Source organism: Pinus tabuliformis, chromosome 7 (assembly GCF_031772625.1).
Source record: "Pinus tabuliformis cultivar Carrire ecotype Pingquan chromosome 7, CPIR1, whole genome shotgun sequence".
NCBI classification, from domain to species: Eukaryota; Viridiplantae; Streptophyta; class Pinopsida; order Pinales; family Pinaceae; genus Pinus; species Pinus tabuliformis.
The window spans coordinates 1,456,440,222-1,456,459,785 of NC_142293.1; the positions used below are offsets into that span (position 1 = coordinate 1,456,440,222).

At 36.0% G+C, this 19,564-nt stretch overlaps 1 long non-coding RNA gene and 1 pseudogene across 1 annotated transcript; one reads left to right on the plus strand and one right to left on the minus strand.

Annotated features, from left to right (window-relative positions):
* Positions 1-6,835: 6,835 nt before the first annotated feature.
* Positions 6,836-18,513, minus strand: LOC149253233 (uncharacterized). The gene is made up of 3 exons (XR_016266155.1): positions 18,370-18,513; positions 18,208-18,284; positions 6,836-7,404 (listed from the first exon to the last, which is right to left on the minus strand). It is a non-coding gene; the product is annotated as an uncharacterized LOC149253233 (long non-coding RNA).
* LOC149253234 (NAC domain-containing protein 68-like) lies at positions 12,935-16,027 on the plus strand (annotated as a pseudogene).
* Positions 18,514-19,564: the final 1,051 nt, after the last annotated feature.

The following is a 19,564-nucleotide window of genomic DNA, read 5'->3' on the forward strand; positions in this document are numbered from 1 at the left end:
AGTAAAACAGTCAAGTTTCTTCTCTATATATGGAAAGTTAAAGGCAATTTTCTTTTGACAATGTCACTCAATCCAAGGGGTGACAAGGGCTAAAGCATTGGGATTAATCTTTCTTTGAGTGCTTGTGTGATTATCATGTCATCACTTTAACAACTTATAAATGAACACATCCACCTAGTTCAGTAAATGAATGGCATTGACCCCCAACTCAACCAACATGTATTCGCATCTCAACCACCCAATTTATATTTCACTGCTCTATACAATCAATGGGAGGAACGAGATCTAACCTTAAAACATGTTTTTTGAGGTCAAAATAGTCTTCCATTGAAATGACAAAAGTCACAGAAGGCTCAACCAAAAAAAGTTTTTGTAAGCGCATAAATGTGAGGGAACAACAGGGAAATCTAGTCAAGTCATCTTAAGAGGGATTGCTCTCCCATGATTGTTGATTGAGTGAGAAATTCCCAATGGAAGGAACATATTTTTTACCTATCCAACTAACCAACTAACCACATTAGTTAAGCTCTATTTGAGAAAAGAGAAAAAATTTAAAATACCCACATAATACCATCCTTGTTTTCTTATTTTATCAATTAAAACAACAATAAGTTGAAGCATTCTCCGATTAGAAACAATTTCAATCAAGATAATAATAAGAACTCAAAATATTTTAATGAAAACAATTCACTAAGTGCTAGGGTTGTAAATGAAAAGAGGAGAATCTCAAATGATGTAGTTGCTCATTTGTGGCTTGTTAGCAACAATAGACCTTTTATTCACACTCAAATGTTAATATTCTTGTGTCATAACTTCTAAACAAATCAATGAAATAGACCACTAAAAATAATCAATTTTAAATAACAAAAGTTTAGAATTAAATAAAAACAACAAACAACCAACAACAACAAAAACGCACATGAAATAAAAATTTGGAGAATAACCCAAAAAAAACATCAAATAGCATTACAATTACATGTTTTATATGGGTTATTCATTCCCTACGCACCCACAAATTCCTATATAGATACTAACCACTAAAAAAACTAACACTACGTTTTTTGCATTACAACATTAAAAAAAATGTAATTTTCAAAAACATAATAAATTTCAGAATTCTCTATTACAACCATAAAACCTATACCCCTATACCCTCGATTTTCTCTTATAGACGAACAAGCAAGGCTTATAATCCTTCTTACAGGACCAACTCATACCAAAGTTACCGAAGGCAAGAGCTAACCAGCCTGCCATAGGGCATTAAATGCCCGTATGGAGGCCGGCGCTACCATGGATGTCGAGGGGGGTCATGGGCGCATCCATCCTCCATGCATCGTTAATCCGGCAGCCAGCTTTCCGTTTCCGGGAACGCGGGACCCACCAGCCTCCAGCGTGCATCGGGACCCATTTTCAAACTTCCGCTCGCGCCAAAAGACCCATTTTCATTTCCGAACATTCGCTCCCGTTCGACATGCTCTGATCTGCCTTTGCAACCCGTCTGGAGGAAACACGGCCTCTGTTTCCTCCAGAGGTAATTTTTGACACCTTCATAAGCAATACACTTCAAAAGGTAGTAGATATGGGTTTGGGAACAAAAACATTTCCCATTTTCATAGGACTTTAGCGAATGCAGCTAGCTACTCATTAGGTTCAAACAGTTATGTTGGTAAAACTCAAATCTCAGAAAAGTGCTTGTGCAACATCTACTAAGTAGCTTCTGTGCAAGAAGTTCTTGTTTCAGGGATTTGGATAAAGAACAATGAGGTGGGGAATCTTTGCAGACGACTTGGAGCCAAGAGATTGAGGGTTCTGTTTTAAATTGAGATACATAGACAGAGGTTTCAGTAATAGGGTTGGGTCTTCAGAATATAAACCCATGTCATGATCCATATTTATCAAGGAGTTGTTGGATTTTCTTTGCAACAGATTTTGCATGTTATTATGTTTCTTTCAGCAATGTATTGATTATACCAAGATGAAGCATTTGAAAGTCTATAATATTGTTTTGTGCATGGGTAGGAAATATTGAAGGGGAGATAGGGAATTATGCTCTAAACGTGTTTATACCTGGTGGGGTCTTGAGTGTAAATTGTACACACTACAAAAAATTGCATTTCAAGTGGTGTTCAATATTTATAGTATGAACTGTTGCTCAAATGTTTAGTCAATATTTGTGTTCCCTCATTTGTATAGGGATTTGAAGAATGAAGAAGTGGGACTTGATCAATGAGTTGGAGGTTGAGGACCCAGAAGGAATGATAGAGTTTTCAGCGGAAGATTTGACATGGACAGAAGTAGCAAGAGACCAAGTCGCGATTATTCCATATTGTCGACTTGAGGATTTTATAAGTGGAGAGCAAATGAGGGAAAGTGCACCTACTCAATTTGTTGCTAAAACTCGACGAATTAAAGATGTGAAGGATATCAAAAGGACAAATTCTTCAACATATCTAGAATATGTTGTGTGAGTCTCTCTCTCTCTCTCTCTCTCTCTCTCTCTCTATATATATATATATATATATAATTTTGATTTTAAGTTCACTATGTCAAACATGCATAAATATTTTATTTAATTTTTGGTTAATTCTTGAGCACAGATATTGGTGTGCCTATGGTCCAAATCATGTACAATCCAACAATGTAGTTGAACCTAGATCCACAATTAAGAAATGTCTTCCACGTCATAGCATCAAAGTTGGTTGTTAGTGTCACTTTATTATGCGACGACTTGCTCTTAGACCAAATGATGTCGTTCTAATATATACATCATGCAGACATATTGATGACAAAAATGTGGTTTGTCATGGAAATGAGGCAAATGACATGCCCAAGAAATTCAATTTTGTGCCACATTTAACAGAGCATATACGAACTATTGTTGAATATTTGGTTCGTGATGGTTTTAATGCTACGATGATCTGGGAAAAATTTATCTTTGATTTAAGGTATGGATATGGTGAGTTGTTCACAGGGGCACCTCGAGATTCTCTCATGACAAGAAAGGATGTGTCAAACATGTACAATACTATCAAGAGGCTAGAGTATGTGAAGCATGAAAGTGATCCAATGAGTGTGGATTGTTGGGTTAGTGAGTTCCCATAGAGCTTTTTCTTCTACCAACAACAAGATGTTGTTAAAAACATCCATTTCATTATAGGCATACAAACTAAGTGGATGCTTTCAATGATGGTGAAATACTCACACAACATGTTATCAATGGACTCCACTTTTAGCACTAAGAAATATGGGGTAAACATATTTACCAAAACTTCATTTTTCCTGTTTTATTTCAATGTCGTCATCTTATATGCTTATAATCTTGTTTTCTTATTGTAATGCAGTATCAACTATACACCATAACGGCTTTTGATGATCATCACAATGGGATTCCAGTGGCATGGGTAATATCATCACGGAATGGTACTCCTGATATTTGTAAATGGATGTCACAATTATTTGCAAATGGGAAAAAGGAAAACCTAGATTGGCATGTCCGAGCTGTCATCACAGATGATGCAGCATCGGAAATCGAAGCATTAAGGTGAACCAGTTTCTTCTTTTTAGAAGAGATAAAAAGCAATAATGTTCAAGGATATTCTCTTATAATGTTATATTATTTCAAGACTTGCACAAACTATACACTATTATTGTGTGTATGGCATGTCCGTAGAGCGTAGTTGAAAAATGTTGGAACCAAAGTCAGGGGAAAGGAAAATAAAGTCTGTATCTTCCGTGCTCTAGGATTAATCATGCATTCGTGTGAAAATGATGCATCTGTGCAACATGAAATTCAAAGTTTCTTTGATGAATTCAAAGAAGAAACTTTGTTTTTGGATTATTTTGCAACCAACTGGTTAAACAACAAAAGATTATGTAAGTTTCTTAAAGTTGCATTTTATCAGTTTATTTTGTAATTGACCATTTTATATTGTTTCTTCGCATATAATATATGTTTTTTTTTCCAGATATGTGGGCAAAAGCATATAGGGACTTCCCACATTCCAACCAAGATACTAATAATCCTTAGTTAGTTATAGTTGTCTTTTGATGTCCATGAAAGTGAATAAAATCAGCCTTTCCAAGTTTGTTTGGAAAGCCATCTCACATATTCTCTGATCAGGGAGTCAGCTGGTTCGTATAGGATGGTGACAAGGTGCAACAGGGGGAAGTCATAACTAATAAAGTCATGTTCACACTAAGAATATATTAGGTTTCTTTTTCAGATGTTTAGTCTAACCTTATATCACTTTCCTGCAGAACGATCTGGTTATTGTTATACCTTTTCGGCTATATTATGTATCAAGAGTTATCTATTCTTCAGAACAGAGCTATAATAGCAGTTTCATGGCTATTTGAGTTGTGAGCCTCCTCCAAGTGAGACACTCATTGCTTTGGAAAGCAAAGTTAGTGATGGAGTTTTTCAAATGTCATTGTAATTTGTAGCATATTTCACTATATTTATACAAAATTGTATTCTTTTAGTATATGGTTGGGAAGATAAGGCCTGTAAAGCACCATGGTTTTTCAACGAGTTTTTTTTTGTAAAGTTTGATCTGTGTAACTAGCCATACGGCTAAGCGGTTATCTTGTCTATGGAGGATATTGGCAGCTTAATGGATCCTTGTTCTTCAATCAGTGAGGAGGAGGAAAGACAGTATTATTGTAAAAGTTGCAATTATTATGGACATTACATAGATAACAACCCATATACCAAAGAGGGTCCTAAAGGCATTACACTAGATTTAAATCTAATGAACAAAAGTTGTAATATCATACTAATCTAGTCTCTGGGTGCACCATAATTTAATTCATTTAGTAAATGAACTTATTTAATTTGTTATGATTGTGAAAATAGGTCCAGAAGGCATTACACTGAAACATTCTGGATTTAAAATCTAATGAATAAAATTTCTAATACCACACTAATCTGGTTTCTGGATGCACCATAATTTAGTTCATTTAGTAAATGAAGTGATATAATCTGTTATGATTGTGAAAACATAGTGATGTCATATGTAAACTAGACTTGGCTCCAAAAAACCATGAGCACAAGCCATCTCTAGGCCATTCACACAACCAATTTTACATCTCTATAAAAGCATAGCTATACAATTATTCATAAGGCTTCAAGATATATGAATTAATCAAGCTGCTCACTGCTAGACTCTAATTAACATATAATATAGAAATAACCTTGACACCTTGATATAAGTGAAAGTGATGCTTGTGATAATAGTACATGGGCTCCATAACATAGTATTCCACCTCTTTATGCATTACACGGGATCTAAAGATGAATTATATGGTACAACGAGTAATCCTCCTTTTAGATATATTATTTGACTTGGTTGGGGAGTTATTAATCCCCGTTTTAGATATATTATTTGACTTGGTCAAATGTAAAGTGATATTCATTTTAAACTTGGAAGTTTTAAGAGAGCTTCGAACTCATTGTAACGTTTCTTTGTAAACGACTCTGCTTTACTTACTAGTTTGGATGTGAAAGATGCATGTACATCAGGGTAACGGAATGCTGTAAAGGTTACCTAAATTGCCATTGAGCAGGTAGTGGTGTACAAGTACTTGAACTCTAAACAGTTTAGGGTTGTTGCTAGTTTTTAGTTGTTACAAGTGGTAACATTGTTTAGTTTTGGCATGCTATTGAAGGGTTCTTGCCATATTGTGTGGATATTGAATGGAGCATTGTTCTAAATGTTTAATAACCTACTCTATTCCATCAGGATTCTTGTTGTTGTTGTGTATATGTTAATAAGCATGGTATTTTGTTACATCTTTCTTCGTTAGACTTGGATGAATATGGATGGTGATGATGTACTTCTCTGTTATGGTTTATGGCATGCTTTTTATGGTCGCACATCACCGTTGATTCTGGTGTAAATTCAATAGCGAGTGTTATTGATTAGATGATGAGCTATGGCCATTAGCTGAGTTAGACCTGTGGTAACGAGATGGCCAATATTATGGGGCATTACGCTTTAAATTTCTAGTTGTTATTGTTACATGGGACACTAGACTCTAGAGCATTTCTTGTGCTTGTAAGAAAGGTGTCCTAGTTGGAAGATTAGTGTGGGTGTGACGACAAGGGACATGTCAAGAAAAACAAATGTCAAGAAAATGGGGGATTAAGCATTTGAAGCAGAATTTATCATTATGATTTTGACAAAGTTTGCGGACTCCATACTTTTAATCTTTTAGGCAATTTTGAAATATGAGCGTTTCTTCACTTGTGTTCTTTATTTATTAACTTTATTTATTAAGATTAGGCATCTTCAAAGGCATCATGGGCATGTAGGGATTCATTGATGCGTACATTGCATCATTCTAGGGCAAACCATGTACCTAAGAAAATTAACTTAATACTGGGTTAGAGTTTGTCATTATTATGCATCAATGTTCCTAGGAGGGCTTCATGGTATGAAATTCTTCATCTCACATTAGATCACACATCAACTATTTTCGACTTGTCATCATATGGATATGGTTATAGCTAGGGTTTGCATCAGAAATGACTTATACTTCTTAAATGTTGTGAAAACCAACAAACCAGATGTAAATAACCTTATTTTGTTACTTTCATTTATTCCCATGGCATCCATCCAGGTGGAAATCAACACTATTAAAGAGGTAGCATCTGAAACTTGAAATTAAAATTAAATTCAAACTGAGATACAATAATATTCGTTGAACCACTAGTAGGTTAAGAATAATTAGTTCACCTCAAATATAATGTACATAATTGGACACATGAATTCGGTTATAACATGATTGGAAATCTAAGGTGAATGATATTACAAAACCAAAAAAAAGCACATTAACGAGTTCTTTACTGAAAGAACCACGGTATGAGAATCCCAAGAAAAATGACAACCATGGTGTATACACATAGTCAAGATCTATACTGATGCTGATCAATGTTTGCCAGTGGAATGAACGATGATCCTAAATCATCTCTGGCACCTGCATCTACACTTGAGATTGCTCCAACCATTAGATCAGTAGAGATTTTATGGATCTCTGCAAGGTTCTTTATCGAAAGAGAATTATATCAAGCACTCCAGATTTTTGTCTCTCTGTAGAGGGGCTTCAAATTGTCTGCGCGAACATTGTAGATGCCTTCCATGTGATTACAGATTAAATTTGAGTTTGTCAGCACTGTTATGTTATTCACCCCATTGTGTTTTGCCTCTTTTAGCCCCGCAACAAGTGTAATGTAGTATGCTTCGTTATTGGTTGTCGTTCCCTGCACTTCCCATATTCTATAAATCACATGATTTTTTGCCCCATTGTGAAGGACAAATTTAAAAATGCTCGACCCAGATTTGGGCGGCATGATACTTCAATGCACAATGTCCACTTTTCCACCATTCCGTGAGCTTAGAAGCACTGCATAGTGACAACAACAAAATAGATTCATGTTAGAATACTTTAATATGACAAAATATCCTGATTGAAATTGATTATTTTTATGCTACCTCAAGTTTGAATGCACATCCTTGAAAAATAACAGAAAATCAAATATCAGTGATAAGACTTTGGGCATAAAGAGTTAATAATGCATGCATGTTCATGAAAATGAAGATGTCGCATGACAAAAAGAAATGAATCATTTAAGACAAACCTTATCATGCTATCAAGGATTATAAGGACTTCAAAATATCATCTTTTAGTAAGATTGACTAAAGAAACCCTAGAAAATGGTTTTTCCTGTTACATTTTCAAAAACATTGCTATATCCATTTTCAAAAATATTGCTATATCTAGCGATTCTAATTGCAGTTCACTGTTAGTGTTTTCCAGAGCTTTTGCTCACATCTTGAAAGAGGGATTGCATTGGGTGGAGGGTTCCAAATAGAGAGAACACTCCTATGCTTATCCGGATCACCATCAACAAGAGGCAATATCCAGGAAGTCAAATCATGTGTGCTAAAAGTTTCCAATCTATGAAGTCAAATCATGTGCTAGCAGAATCTGCAATCCAAATCATAAATTGTTTAGCTTGGTTGCTGTCCATTCTGCTTGCTATCCATTAAATGTGAAATTCTTGTTGTCCACAAACTGAAGATATTCCCTTACTGGGTCATAGCTATAATTTGGCAAAATTAGCAGCAAATATTTCCAGCCCTGCAGAGTGTGCATCTTGTACAATACTTGTAGGTGCTTCTAAATACAAGTTTGTATCAACTGAGCAAATGTAGTCCTTTGGAACCATGATTCCAACAACAAATTTCCTCACAAATGCTAAGCTTTTTACGAGGGAACCATATGTTGCATTTGTTGATGGATCTACATCATATTTGCCAAGAAGCCACAATATTAGCTTTGTCTTTGTTTTTCTAAATTTTTGTACAATGTCTTGTAAAAACCAAATCTCAGTGGAAGAAATGTTGATCAAAGTCAATGATTTAGATACATATATCACAAAAGAGGACATGATTAAGTTCTGGTTTAAAAAAAAAACAACGTACTGATACATATCAAGAAAAATGTAAGTATCCAAGATGATGAAAACAAACAAAACAGAGCATGAGAGAAGTCATTGGAAACAACACCCACAAAGCATATTTCTACTTTCTAGAAAAAATAACTAAAAGTCCAACAATTGTGAAATGAAACAATAGATATTGACATTAGAAATATAAACATGTACATTCAACCAAACTGTAGCTGGTTGATATTGAGTTATGTCATCTGGTTGAAGCAATGGATAGATATTGTCAATGCATAAGAGCGGGACTAAAATGAACGAATTGCTGGAAAAAATGGAAGCATGAGATTCTTGTAGTAATTCAAATTTAGCAAAATCAAGAAATTCCACTTGGAAGAAGGACGAATGTTGGAGCATGAATGGTTTCTATAGTCTACTAGAATGCCAAGTATCTACTCAAGTAAGAGGATGGTTTCTTTTGTGATTTTCGTACCTTGTGTAGGACTGTTGAGCGAGGGTTTTGGAGGTATCCTCTGTCTAGTTTCTGCCCTAGTTTATAGCTTCTTTTATGAAAAAAAATTCACCATAAGTCCGTCGCTATGCGGCCTAGTTTTTTGCATTAATCATGAGGAACGAGACCCTTAACAGGTGACATGCTACTGTGATATGTCTCTGCAATAAGGACACATGACTTAAGGATTTAGCACATGTATTTTAGTGAGGAACAGGGGCCAAGATATTGCTCAAATTGTGGCAGAACAAAGCATGTTGGGACTGTCTATTGGATTGTATTGAAGTGAAGGCTAGTGGGAAGAATCAAGGAGAAAGGAGTGTTGAAGGTTGGTGGGTAAAGGTCTGTTTAATAGGCTGATTGGGTAGCGTGTGAATAAGCCCTAAGTTTCATGCAATTTGGGGAGAAAAATTGCGGATGTTTGGGTTGTTTCTTGATGCCTATGATCATCCTCTTTCGTGATGAAAGGGGTTGTGTTGGCAGAATTGATACAACCCTAAGTATAGTGATAAAGTAGTTGCCTTATCACTGTTGTGTTGGCAGATTTATGTGCCTCTTGGAACAACTAAACAAGCAGTAAATTAGTTGTGAATGCAAAAACCTTGGGACTTGTACCTTGAGAAATTTGATACCTCTCAACATACATATTACAAACATACATGCAAAGTTTGAAGGATCCCCTTTACTTGGGATGTAGAATGTCCTGCTTGGAACAAAATGTTAATCAGTCGCGTGTGCAGTAACCATTGGATTTAGTAACTTGAGAGATTTGATACCTCAACATAAAACAAATATGGGATAAATATCAATCTATGCTATATATATATATATATATATATATGAAATAACACACAAGGAGTTGGCATTGTATTTACTTTTGCCAGGGTTTTTTACTGTTACAGACACGTGCATATACTTACATGAAGAGTTGATGTATCCTTCCTAATTGGGTTGGATAATATTTTTCTCAGCACATTTATTTCGTGATATGTTTGCTTCTAACTGAATTGATGCAAAAACAAGTAAGTTTGCACTCTAATTGAGTTGACAATATTGGTTGACTGGTTTATTTATTTGCCAGGTATTATCCATACCATTATGCTCCTTTTGCCTCTGATCTTATGGGTCTCAGTCAGTTAAAGATTACATTTATTCTTCGGACTCCATTCAAGCCATTCAATCAGTTAATGGGAGTTCTTCCATCTGCAAGGTACTATACTAATATGACTTGTTAATTTGTTGCTATATTACTATTCAACTTTTTTGTGTGTCAAAATGTTGTTGACTAAGACATCGATATGGTTGCAGTGCAAATGCACTTCCTGAGCATCACAGGCCATTAATGACTGAACCAAATTCACCTATCATTGACTTTTATCCCATTCATTTTACTTAGGGAATCCATTCCCCTTCAACGTTCCCAAGCTATAGCAAGTCTAGTATGCAAACTAGCAGAAGCTAACAAAACTGATGATTTTTGGTACTTTGCCCAAGACCATGCTTTGGGACCCATTTTCAAACCTCCCCTCGCGCCAAAAGACCCATTTTCATTTCTGAACATTCGCTCTCGTTCGACATGCTCTGCTCTGCCTCTGCAACCCGTCTGGAGGAAACACGGCCGCTGCTACATCGTCTGTGATGACAGCTCGGACATGTCAATCTAGGTTTTCCTTTTTCCCATTTGCAAATAATTGTGACATCCATTTACAAATATCAGGAGTACCATTCCGTAATGATATTACCCATGCCACTGGAATCCCATTGTGATGATCATCAAAAGCCATTATGGTGTACAGTTAATACTGCATTACAATAAGAAAACAAGATTATAAGCATATAAGATGAGGACATTGAAATAAAACTGGAAAAATGAAGTTTTGGTAAATATGTTTACCCCATATTTCTTAGTGCTAAAAGTGGAGTCCATTGATAACATGTTGTGTGAGTATTTCACCATCATTGAAAACATCCACTTAGTTTGTATGCCTATAATAAAAGCGATGTTTTTAACATCTTGTTGTGGGTAGAAGAAAATGTTCTCTGGGCACTCACTAACCCAACAATCCACACTCATTGGATCACTTTCATGCTTCACATACTCTAGCCTCTTGATATTATTGTACATGTTTGACACATCCTTTCTTGTCATGAAAGAATCTCGAGGTGCCCCTTTGAACAACTCACCAGATCCATACCTTAAATCAAAGATAAATTTTTCCCAGATCATCGTAAGCATTAAAACAATCATGAACCAAATCTTCAACAATAGTTCGTATATGCTCTGTTAAATGTGGCGCAAAATTGAATTTCTTGGGCATGTCATTTACCTCATTTCCATGACAAACAACATTTTTGTCATCAATATGTCTACATGTTGTATATATTAGAACGACATCATTTGGTCTAAGAGCAAGTCGTCGCATAATAAAGTGACACTAACAACCAACTTTGATATTGTGACGTGGAATAAGTTTCTTAGTTGTGGATCTAGGTTCAGCTACATTGTTGGATTGTACATGATTTGGACCATAGGCACACCAATATCTGTGATCAAGAATTAACCAAAAATTAAATAAAATATTTATGCATGTTTGACATAGTGAACTTAAAATCAAAATTAGATATATATATATATATAGATAGATAGATAGATAGATAGAGAGAGAGAGAGAGACTCACACAACATATTCTAGATATGTTGAAGAATTTGTCCTCTTGATATCCTTCACATTTTTAATTCGTCGAGTTTTAGCAACAAATTGAGTAGGTGCACTTTCCCTCATTTGCTCTCCACTTATAAAATCCTCAAGTCGACAATATGGAATAATCGCGACTTGGTCTCCTGCTACTTCTGTCCATGTCAAATCTTCTGCTGAAAACTCTATCATTCCTTCTGGGTCCTCAACCTCCAACTCATTGATCAAGTCCCACTTCTTCATTCTTCAAATCCCTATACAAATGAGGGAACACGAATATTGACTAAACATTTGAGCAACAGTTCATACTATAAATATTGAACACCACTTGAAATGCAATTTTTTGTAGTGTGTACAATTTACAATCAAGACCCCACCAGATATAAACACATTTAGAGCATAATTCCCTGTCTCCCCTTTAATATTTCCTACCCATGCACAAAACAGTATTATAGACTTTCAAATGCTTCATCTTGGTATAATCAATACATTGCTGAAAGAAACATAATAACATGCAAAATCTGTTGCAAAGAAAATCCAACAACTCCTTGATAAATATGGATCATGACATGGGTTTATATTCTGAAGACCCAACCCTATTACTGAAACCTCTGTCTATGTATCTCAATTTAAAATAGAACCCTCAATCTTTTGGCTCCAAGTCGTCTGCAAAGATTCCCCACCTCATTGTTCTTTATCCAAATCCCTGAAACAAGAACTTCTTGCACAGAAGCTACTTAGTAGATGTTGCACAAGCACTTTTCTGAGATTTGAGTTTTACCAACATAACTGTTTGAACCCAATGAGTAGCTCGCTGCATTCGCTAAAGTCCTATGAAAATGGGAAATGTTTTTGTTCCCAAACCCATATCTACTACCTTTTGAAGTGTATTGCTTATGAAGGTGTCAAAATAGCCCTAACTCCACATTATTAGTATGAAAAGTTAGTGTTGCTATAAGATGATGTTATAATGTCTGATTTCACAATGGCTTTGACTGATTGCCATTTATCCCGTAGTTCCTGCAGTTCCATACCAGAGGGAAAAACAATTGGCTCCTGCAACATCTCCAGTTGTGGATATAATGAAAGGTATCCCTACCTTGTGTTCAGAAATTATTGTTCGAAAATGCCATTTTAAAATATTCTTCTAGGCAGACATGACAAGGTTGTCTAGACTGAAATATTATTGTAATGATGCATCATTTATTATATGTTGTGTTAGTAGATATTAGCAGAGCATCTCAGGAGTATTGAGAAGAAAACACTAGGATAAACATAGCCATGGGTATGAGTAGAAGAAATGCAGAGGTTGACTTACAGTTGCCTCCTGGATTTAGATTCTTCCCTACAGATGAAGAGTTGTTTGTGCATTACTTGTGCAAGAAGGCAGCCTCTCAGATGATCCCTGTTCCTATAATAGCAGAAGTGGATCTCTACAAATATGATCCATGGCAACTTCCAGGTATATTTTTCATTTCTCCCCTCTAGTCCTCGTACCCATATTTCTAAACAGATTATAGAAGGTGTGATCAGAGATGGATTTCAGGACTTAACAAAGAGCCTGCTTTTTTCTTTTTTCTGTTTACAGAGAAGGCCCTGTTTGGAGAGAAGGAATGGTATTTTGTCACTCCAAGGATAGGAAGTACCAGAATGGATCAAGGCCCAATAAGGCTGCTGGTTCTAGATACTGGAAAGCTACAGGTGCTGATAAGCCCATTACTGCTAAAGGTGGAAAGAAGCGAGTGGGCATCAAGAAGGCTCTTGTCTTCTATGCTCGGAAAGCACCGAAAGGCACAAAGACAAATTGGATCATGCACGAATACTGTCTTGCTGATGTTAGCAGACCTACAAGGAAGAAAGGAAGCTTAAGAGTAAGTTCTTTTGTCCTCTTTGTAAGGTCTTGAGTCGGTAGTTTTGGAAATACAGTTTACTAGCTCAATTTGGCTTCTAGTTGTTCCATGCTTTCCCCCTTCTGTTTCTTCCCCTGTTTGCTCATATGGGCATTAGCAATAAGGATATTGGTGCTAAATGCTTGATTCGTCAATTATAAATATTGGTTCTGTATTGGATTGGAATAGAAATAAAAGACAGAGGACTTAAATGATTGATTACTCAATTGAAGCTATTGTCAGTGGAATGTTTGGATTTGCATTTTTTATGGGATGAATTATTGTATTTTTTTCTATTAGTTCTCTGAGTCCCAAAGGCTGGGAATTGTTTTTCCTTGTCTTGGATTTGGCCATTTGAAAATAGTTAGAGAATGAAATATAAGTTAGGGACTGGATTCTATATTTTCTTGTCTGCTCTGTCATTTATTTTCTTGTCTTGTCGGTCCCTGGTTAAATATTTTTTTATAAGAGTCTGCCTGTACAGCTTATCCGGCTATACTTATTTTCAAACCATATTATGAATCTCTCGTTTTAGCTTCAAAATCATGTACAGCTTGATTCTTTGGAGACAACCTTTGACATAAAACAAGATTGGATGCCACAGATATTCAGTCTATCTTAGGTCCCATGCTATTTTTAGCAAAAGACCCACCTCTTTTTTAATCAGAAGTTCCACTCTTTCTGTCCGAACTACTTTTTGAATGGTTGTAACAATATAATATTTTTAATGTAACAAGGCTAGAATTGAAGGAAAGGAAAGTTTAAGGACACGAGCTTGCCATGTACTTTAGCATCTTTGTTGAATGAAAGGAAATTCAATCAGTTTGTCCCACTTTGTTATACAACTTTAATCAGTTTGTTCCACTTTGTTATGCTCAGATGAAGTCCAAAACAATTACTAGATTTAGAATTTTTTTTAGAGTATTAAATTTCCTCACTTAAGAAAATATATCTAAAGCATTGTTGGCATATATTTCATTTTAAGGGTTTCATACCCTAATCCATTTATTATCTGGCTTGGTAATGACTTTAAAATTAAGTTATTATTATTATTTATATAAATCTCAGTATAAATCATCTGCTCTGTATGCACACAGATCGAAATCTTTGGTGAATTTTGTAGGGTTTTGTTGCCTGTGCCTTAGCTAGATTCTTGTTTTTGTTCTAGGCTGGAGAAATGTGTAATGCTCTGCATTCTATGTATCCAACCTGGGGCGCAAGAATAAAGATTTTTGGAATTTCTGCGATATGTTGTTTTCTGTTAATGGGACAACAGAGCTCTGCATCTAAGTATAATTTCTGTATTTGAAGGCTTTTACTGAACCTTGCCCGTGGGTTTAAGGTTAAGGGCTCGATTTGTGTTCTCCATGCCTTATTTAAAGGCCTTTACTGGACCTTGCCCAAGGAGTGTAGTTGTTCGTTTGTGCTTTCTTCGTCAAATAAATATAAGTTTTGTAGTTTAAACCTTTTAGTGTACGTTTCACATGGCTTAATTTGTCCTCATTTTGCACTGGAATTTAAATATAAACCCTCTGGTATGAGTTCTCCAGTAATATGTTGAAAACAAATTTGGAATTCAAATCTAAACCCTCTGGTATGAGATCTCCAGTAATATTTTGAAAAATAAGATTGTACCGGGGTTCCGCCTTGCCTATGTCTTGTTCTGTCCCTGTTGTTTGTATCTTAATCTATTAACGTGCCAAATTCCCAGCCGATCGCAGAGGCAAAAGGCAGCTCGATCACTTGTAATCTATGTTGAAGAGGAATCAGTAAATGATCGCCCAGAAGCACTTGCCCTTCCTGCAGCTCTGTTTGTTATTGGGGCAGGAAGGAGGGGAAGGACTGGTCAGGCTCTGTTTTTCACTGCTTACAACTACTTATGACCAAGGTTACTGAAACCAAGACTGTAGGTTCGAAGTTTCACCATAAGCTTAATACATAATACTTATGAACAAACTAACTCTGCCCCTTTCTCTGCAATACTACTAATCAATTCAGCAGTGCCTCCAATATCTCAAATAAGTTCAATATTGTTAAAATGGTAAGGCAGATACAACCATTTATATGCTGAGTCTTATTCTGTGAATGTAGTTTATTCATAATCCATCGACCATCGACCAATGACCTCCAACGTAAAGTGATGTTCAACAGTCATTCTTGCTAACATAGATAATAATCACAGTTATATATGCAACTAAAGGAAAAATATTAACGTGTAAGCGCATCTGATTGTTATTAACAGGTATTTTTAATTTACTAACAGGTATTTTTAATTTACCAGGAGACCGAGATTGCCTGCAAGGGGGAAGCAACTGTGAGCTGTTGCAGAGGCCGTGTTTCGTCCAGACGGGTTGCAGAGGCAGAGCAGGTTCAAACGGGAGTGCGAATAGCGAAAATGGTCTTTTGGCGCAAGGGGAGGTTTGAAAATGGGTCCGATGCACGCTGGAGGCTGGCGGGTCCCGCATTCCCAGAAACGAAAAGCTGACTGTCGAATTAACGATGCATGGAAGATGGATGCGCCCATAACCCCCCTCGACATCCATGGTAGCGCTGGCCTCCATACAGGCATTTAATGCCCTATGATAGGTTGGTTAGCTCTTGCTGTTACCGAACCAATAGGACGCAAACATTACCATCTTTGAAAATAGTTTGACTCGAAACGAAAATCCTTACCAAAATGCTTACCATACTGGTTTGGTCCTTGCCTAGGACCGAACCAATAAGTTAGCTCGGTTTCACGTCAAGATTGAGAAAGAGATCGTCCAGTTTTTCATAATTTTTATCCAAGATTTTTTTTTAAATGCAACTTATTCTGTCAATAAAAGGGATACTTCCTTCGATTGATTCATATGCAATGTGATTCATTAGCTGCAAGGGTTGAATACATTGTGCGAAGGATTGCCTACAAGACTATGGATTGTTGCGTGGTGGATATTGTAAGGTATGGAATAAATCTCACTCTTTATAAACCATTTTTTTTTAGCAGTTTGCCTTCCTAGACAAGGCTGTTGCCTCTAGTTGCTCTAATGGATGGAAGGCTAAAATCAATTCATGGTTCCTGTGCGTGGTAGCCTAGTTCACTAAATGAATTGAAAAATTGAATATGACATTGTTCAATGACATTACATTATGGAAACAATTTACAAATCTCTATCACTCAAATAACAAAATTTCAGCACTTATTTCTACAGATCCAGGAAGCTAGCAATTCTCACATATTTGGAACTCTATTTCAACTGCTTGGACGTTGAAAAGACAAAGTCATCTAATTTAGGTGATCTACTAGTTTACTATTAAAAATAGAAGAGACACTTCAATTAGTGTTTGATATATAACCAACATATATAGTTCACCCTAATTTTTTGGAGTTCCAAGAGACAGTTGCGCTGTTTGTTGTTCAATCAGTTTTCTGGAGATCCACTGCGCCAACTTCCTTAGATTTGGACGATGCTTTCTACTTTGGCGAGTAATTAAACTATATAATCTCCGTAACCATGAATCCTGTGAGCTACGTATAACTAAGAAAGCTTCCGGATCTTGCTAGGTGTTTGACCGCTAACCGCTCACTCACATTTATGCAAATTCTACCTTTCTTTTTATAAAGAACCTTCCACAGAAAGCTATGGGCATAAAATGAGAAACTAACTTGGCCTTTACTTGATCAATCGCTGGAACTCAAACTAGATCTGGACCGGAACTAGAAAGAAATGCGGAAGACACTGAATCTTTCGAACGAATGGTGTGTATGGCTACTGCCTTTACCTATGGCTTTGGTTCGTCGGGGTAACTAAACACAAATGCTTTCGGCTTGTTATGCTCTTGCAAGATATGGTGCCTCCCGATAATTAAACTTGCATTCAAGGTTCCACTGAATCGCGTTTCCTTGTCTGGGCTATTGGTGGGTTTGAGCAGGGTTTGAATGGAATGTACGATGCCGCCAAAGCATGCAAAAGTGCCGCATCTCATGGCATTCATGGAAGAAGATCGAAGGTCGTTGACGAAAAGAGGTGGGGTTGCCAGAAAAGGTTGACAGCGATGATTTGGCCCTTACATAGATACATAGATTGGTCCACCACTACCCATAAGCCGGTCGGCCAGTCGCGGCCTCCTTTTCGTTCCAAGGCAAGGCAACTATCCACACAATGGCTGATTTATATACAATAACTTTACATAGTTCGCAGAAATCATGGTTCTTCATAGGTTTCACATGGGCATGTCGGTTCGACAAAAGGTTCAGTCCACTAAAAATATGACGACCATTCATTGTCTTCCTACAAAATATTCACAAGGCAATTACTCACACAATGGGTGACTTATATACACTAATATTACATAGTTTGCAGAAATAATGGTTATTCATACATGGCTGACTCATACATGGCTGACTTATATACAATAATATTACGTAGTTTGCAGAAATAATGGTTCTCCATAGGTTTCACATAATGGCTGACTTATATACACTAATATTACATAGTTTGCAGAAATAATGGTTCTTCATAGGTTTCACAAGACCATGTTGGTTCTACAAAAGGTTCAATTGACCATTATTTTTCAAACTTCCCAACAGTTAAAATTATGACGACCATTCATTCATTGTCTACTGTCTAAATATCAACCTGAAAACGAAAACGTAAGCACGTGCAGAGCGGTATAGACACATACCGTTGTTTTTCTTTTCAATTCTACCCATTCCATTAGTAGCTCTGTAATACTGTTTCCAATATTTTTGCCTCCACTAACTGTACAGCGATAATAAATATTTATTAGACAAAAGGCCAAGAGAACAACTAATTGTTTAACAAGAAAACACCAGAGGTGTCTTACCTGAATGGCAGAAGTCCCTGGTACAACCCGCCATGGCGCCATGGATTCCAGAAATGGAACGGTGAAGAGTTTTTACTCTCTGAAAAGCTGCAGTGATTCAAATGATAAAACAGGAGTGCAATGAAAAGACAGCGATAAAATAGAGTGAAATGAAAAGGCAGTGTTAGAGATAAAGATATAGAGGGTGGGGTGTCACCAATTTTATCAGTCACACACTGAAAACTCGCAGGCGTGCCTTTCACGCCACTGCCTTGTCGCACAGTCGATGTCCTTCAAACAGGCGACGTCATGGGTATGGCTTCAGCTAGTGACCGCCAACTATTATTCCGCCCCAAAAGATTTTTTATAATATATCAAACAGAATTCCTGATCATGAAGCTTCATTGCTCATCATTACCTAACTTTTTTGTTTAAGATATCATTGCCTGCATATTAATTGAAAATTATTTTAAAAATCTCAAAACCTTAAAAAGTCGATTGCAGTCTTTTCTAAATATTCAAATCTGAAATTTTATGTTCTGACATGCAAATGGTTAGATTTTATGGTCTGACATGAATATTATTGTGAAACTGCAACGGCGTCCTCTAAATTTGAAAAAGTTATTGAATTTCCCAATGATCGTATACAACTTGCTGTGGAATTTTATTGTCAAGGGTAGGTATTATAGATAATTAAAAATATAATTTTTTATAAAATTATATTATAAATAATAAAAATAAAATTTTATTGTAAAGTATATTTTCGAATTAATAAAATAAAAATCAAATAATTTAATTCGGTGGATATATAAATTTTTTATTATCTAGTTAATTGGACTCAATTCTATTGTAAAAAAAAGTGTTGGAAAAGGAGTTGTTTTTAATGCTATTTTTTTAGTTTTTCAAGTGTCAAAATCTGGAAGAAACAATTAAAGTGAAATTTTGATTTATGTTATTTAAATTAGTTTTTTTTTATGATATATATGAATTCAACACCTTGAAAAACATCTAGGGCATTTGGATTGTGGAGGGTTACCCATCAAACTGGTGATTTCAATGAACCCCTGCAGGATTTTAGAGAAATTAGACTGGAAAACCCACAGAAAAGCTTTTGACACTTGGATTGTGGAAGATTACCCATCAAACTGGTGATTTAAATAAACCCATGCAGGATTTTAGAGAAATTAGACTTGGAAAATCCACCAGAAAAACTTTC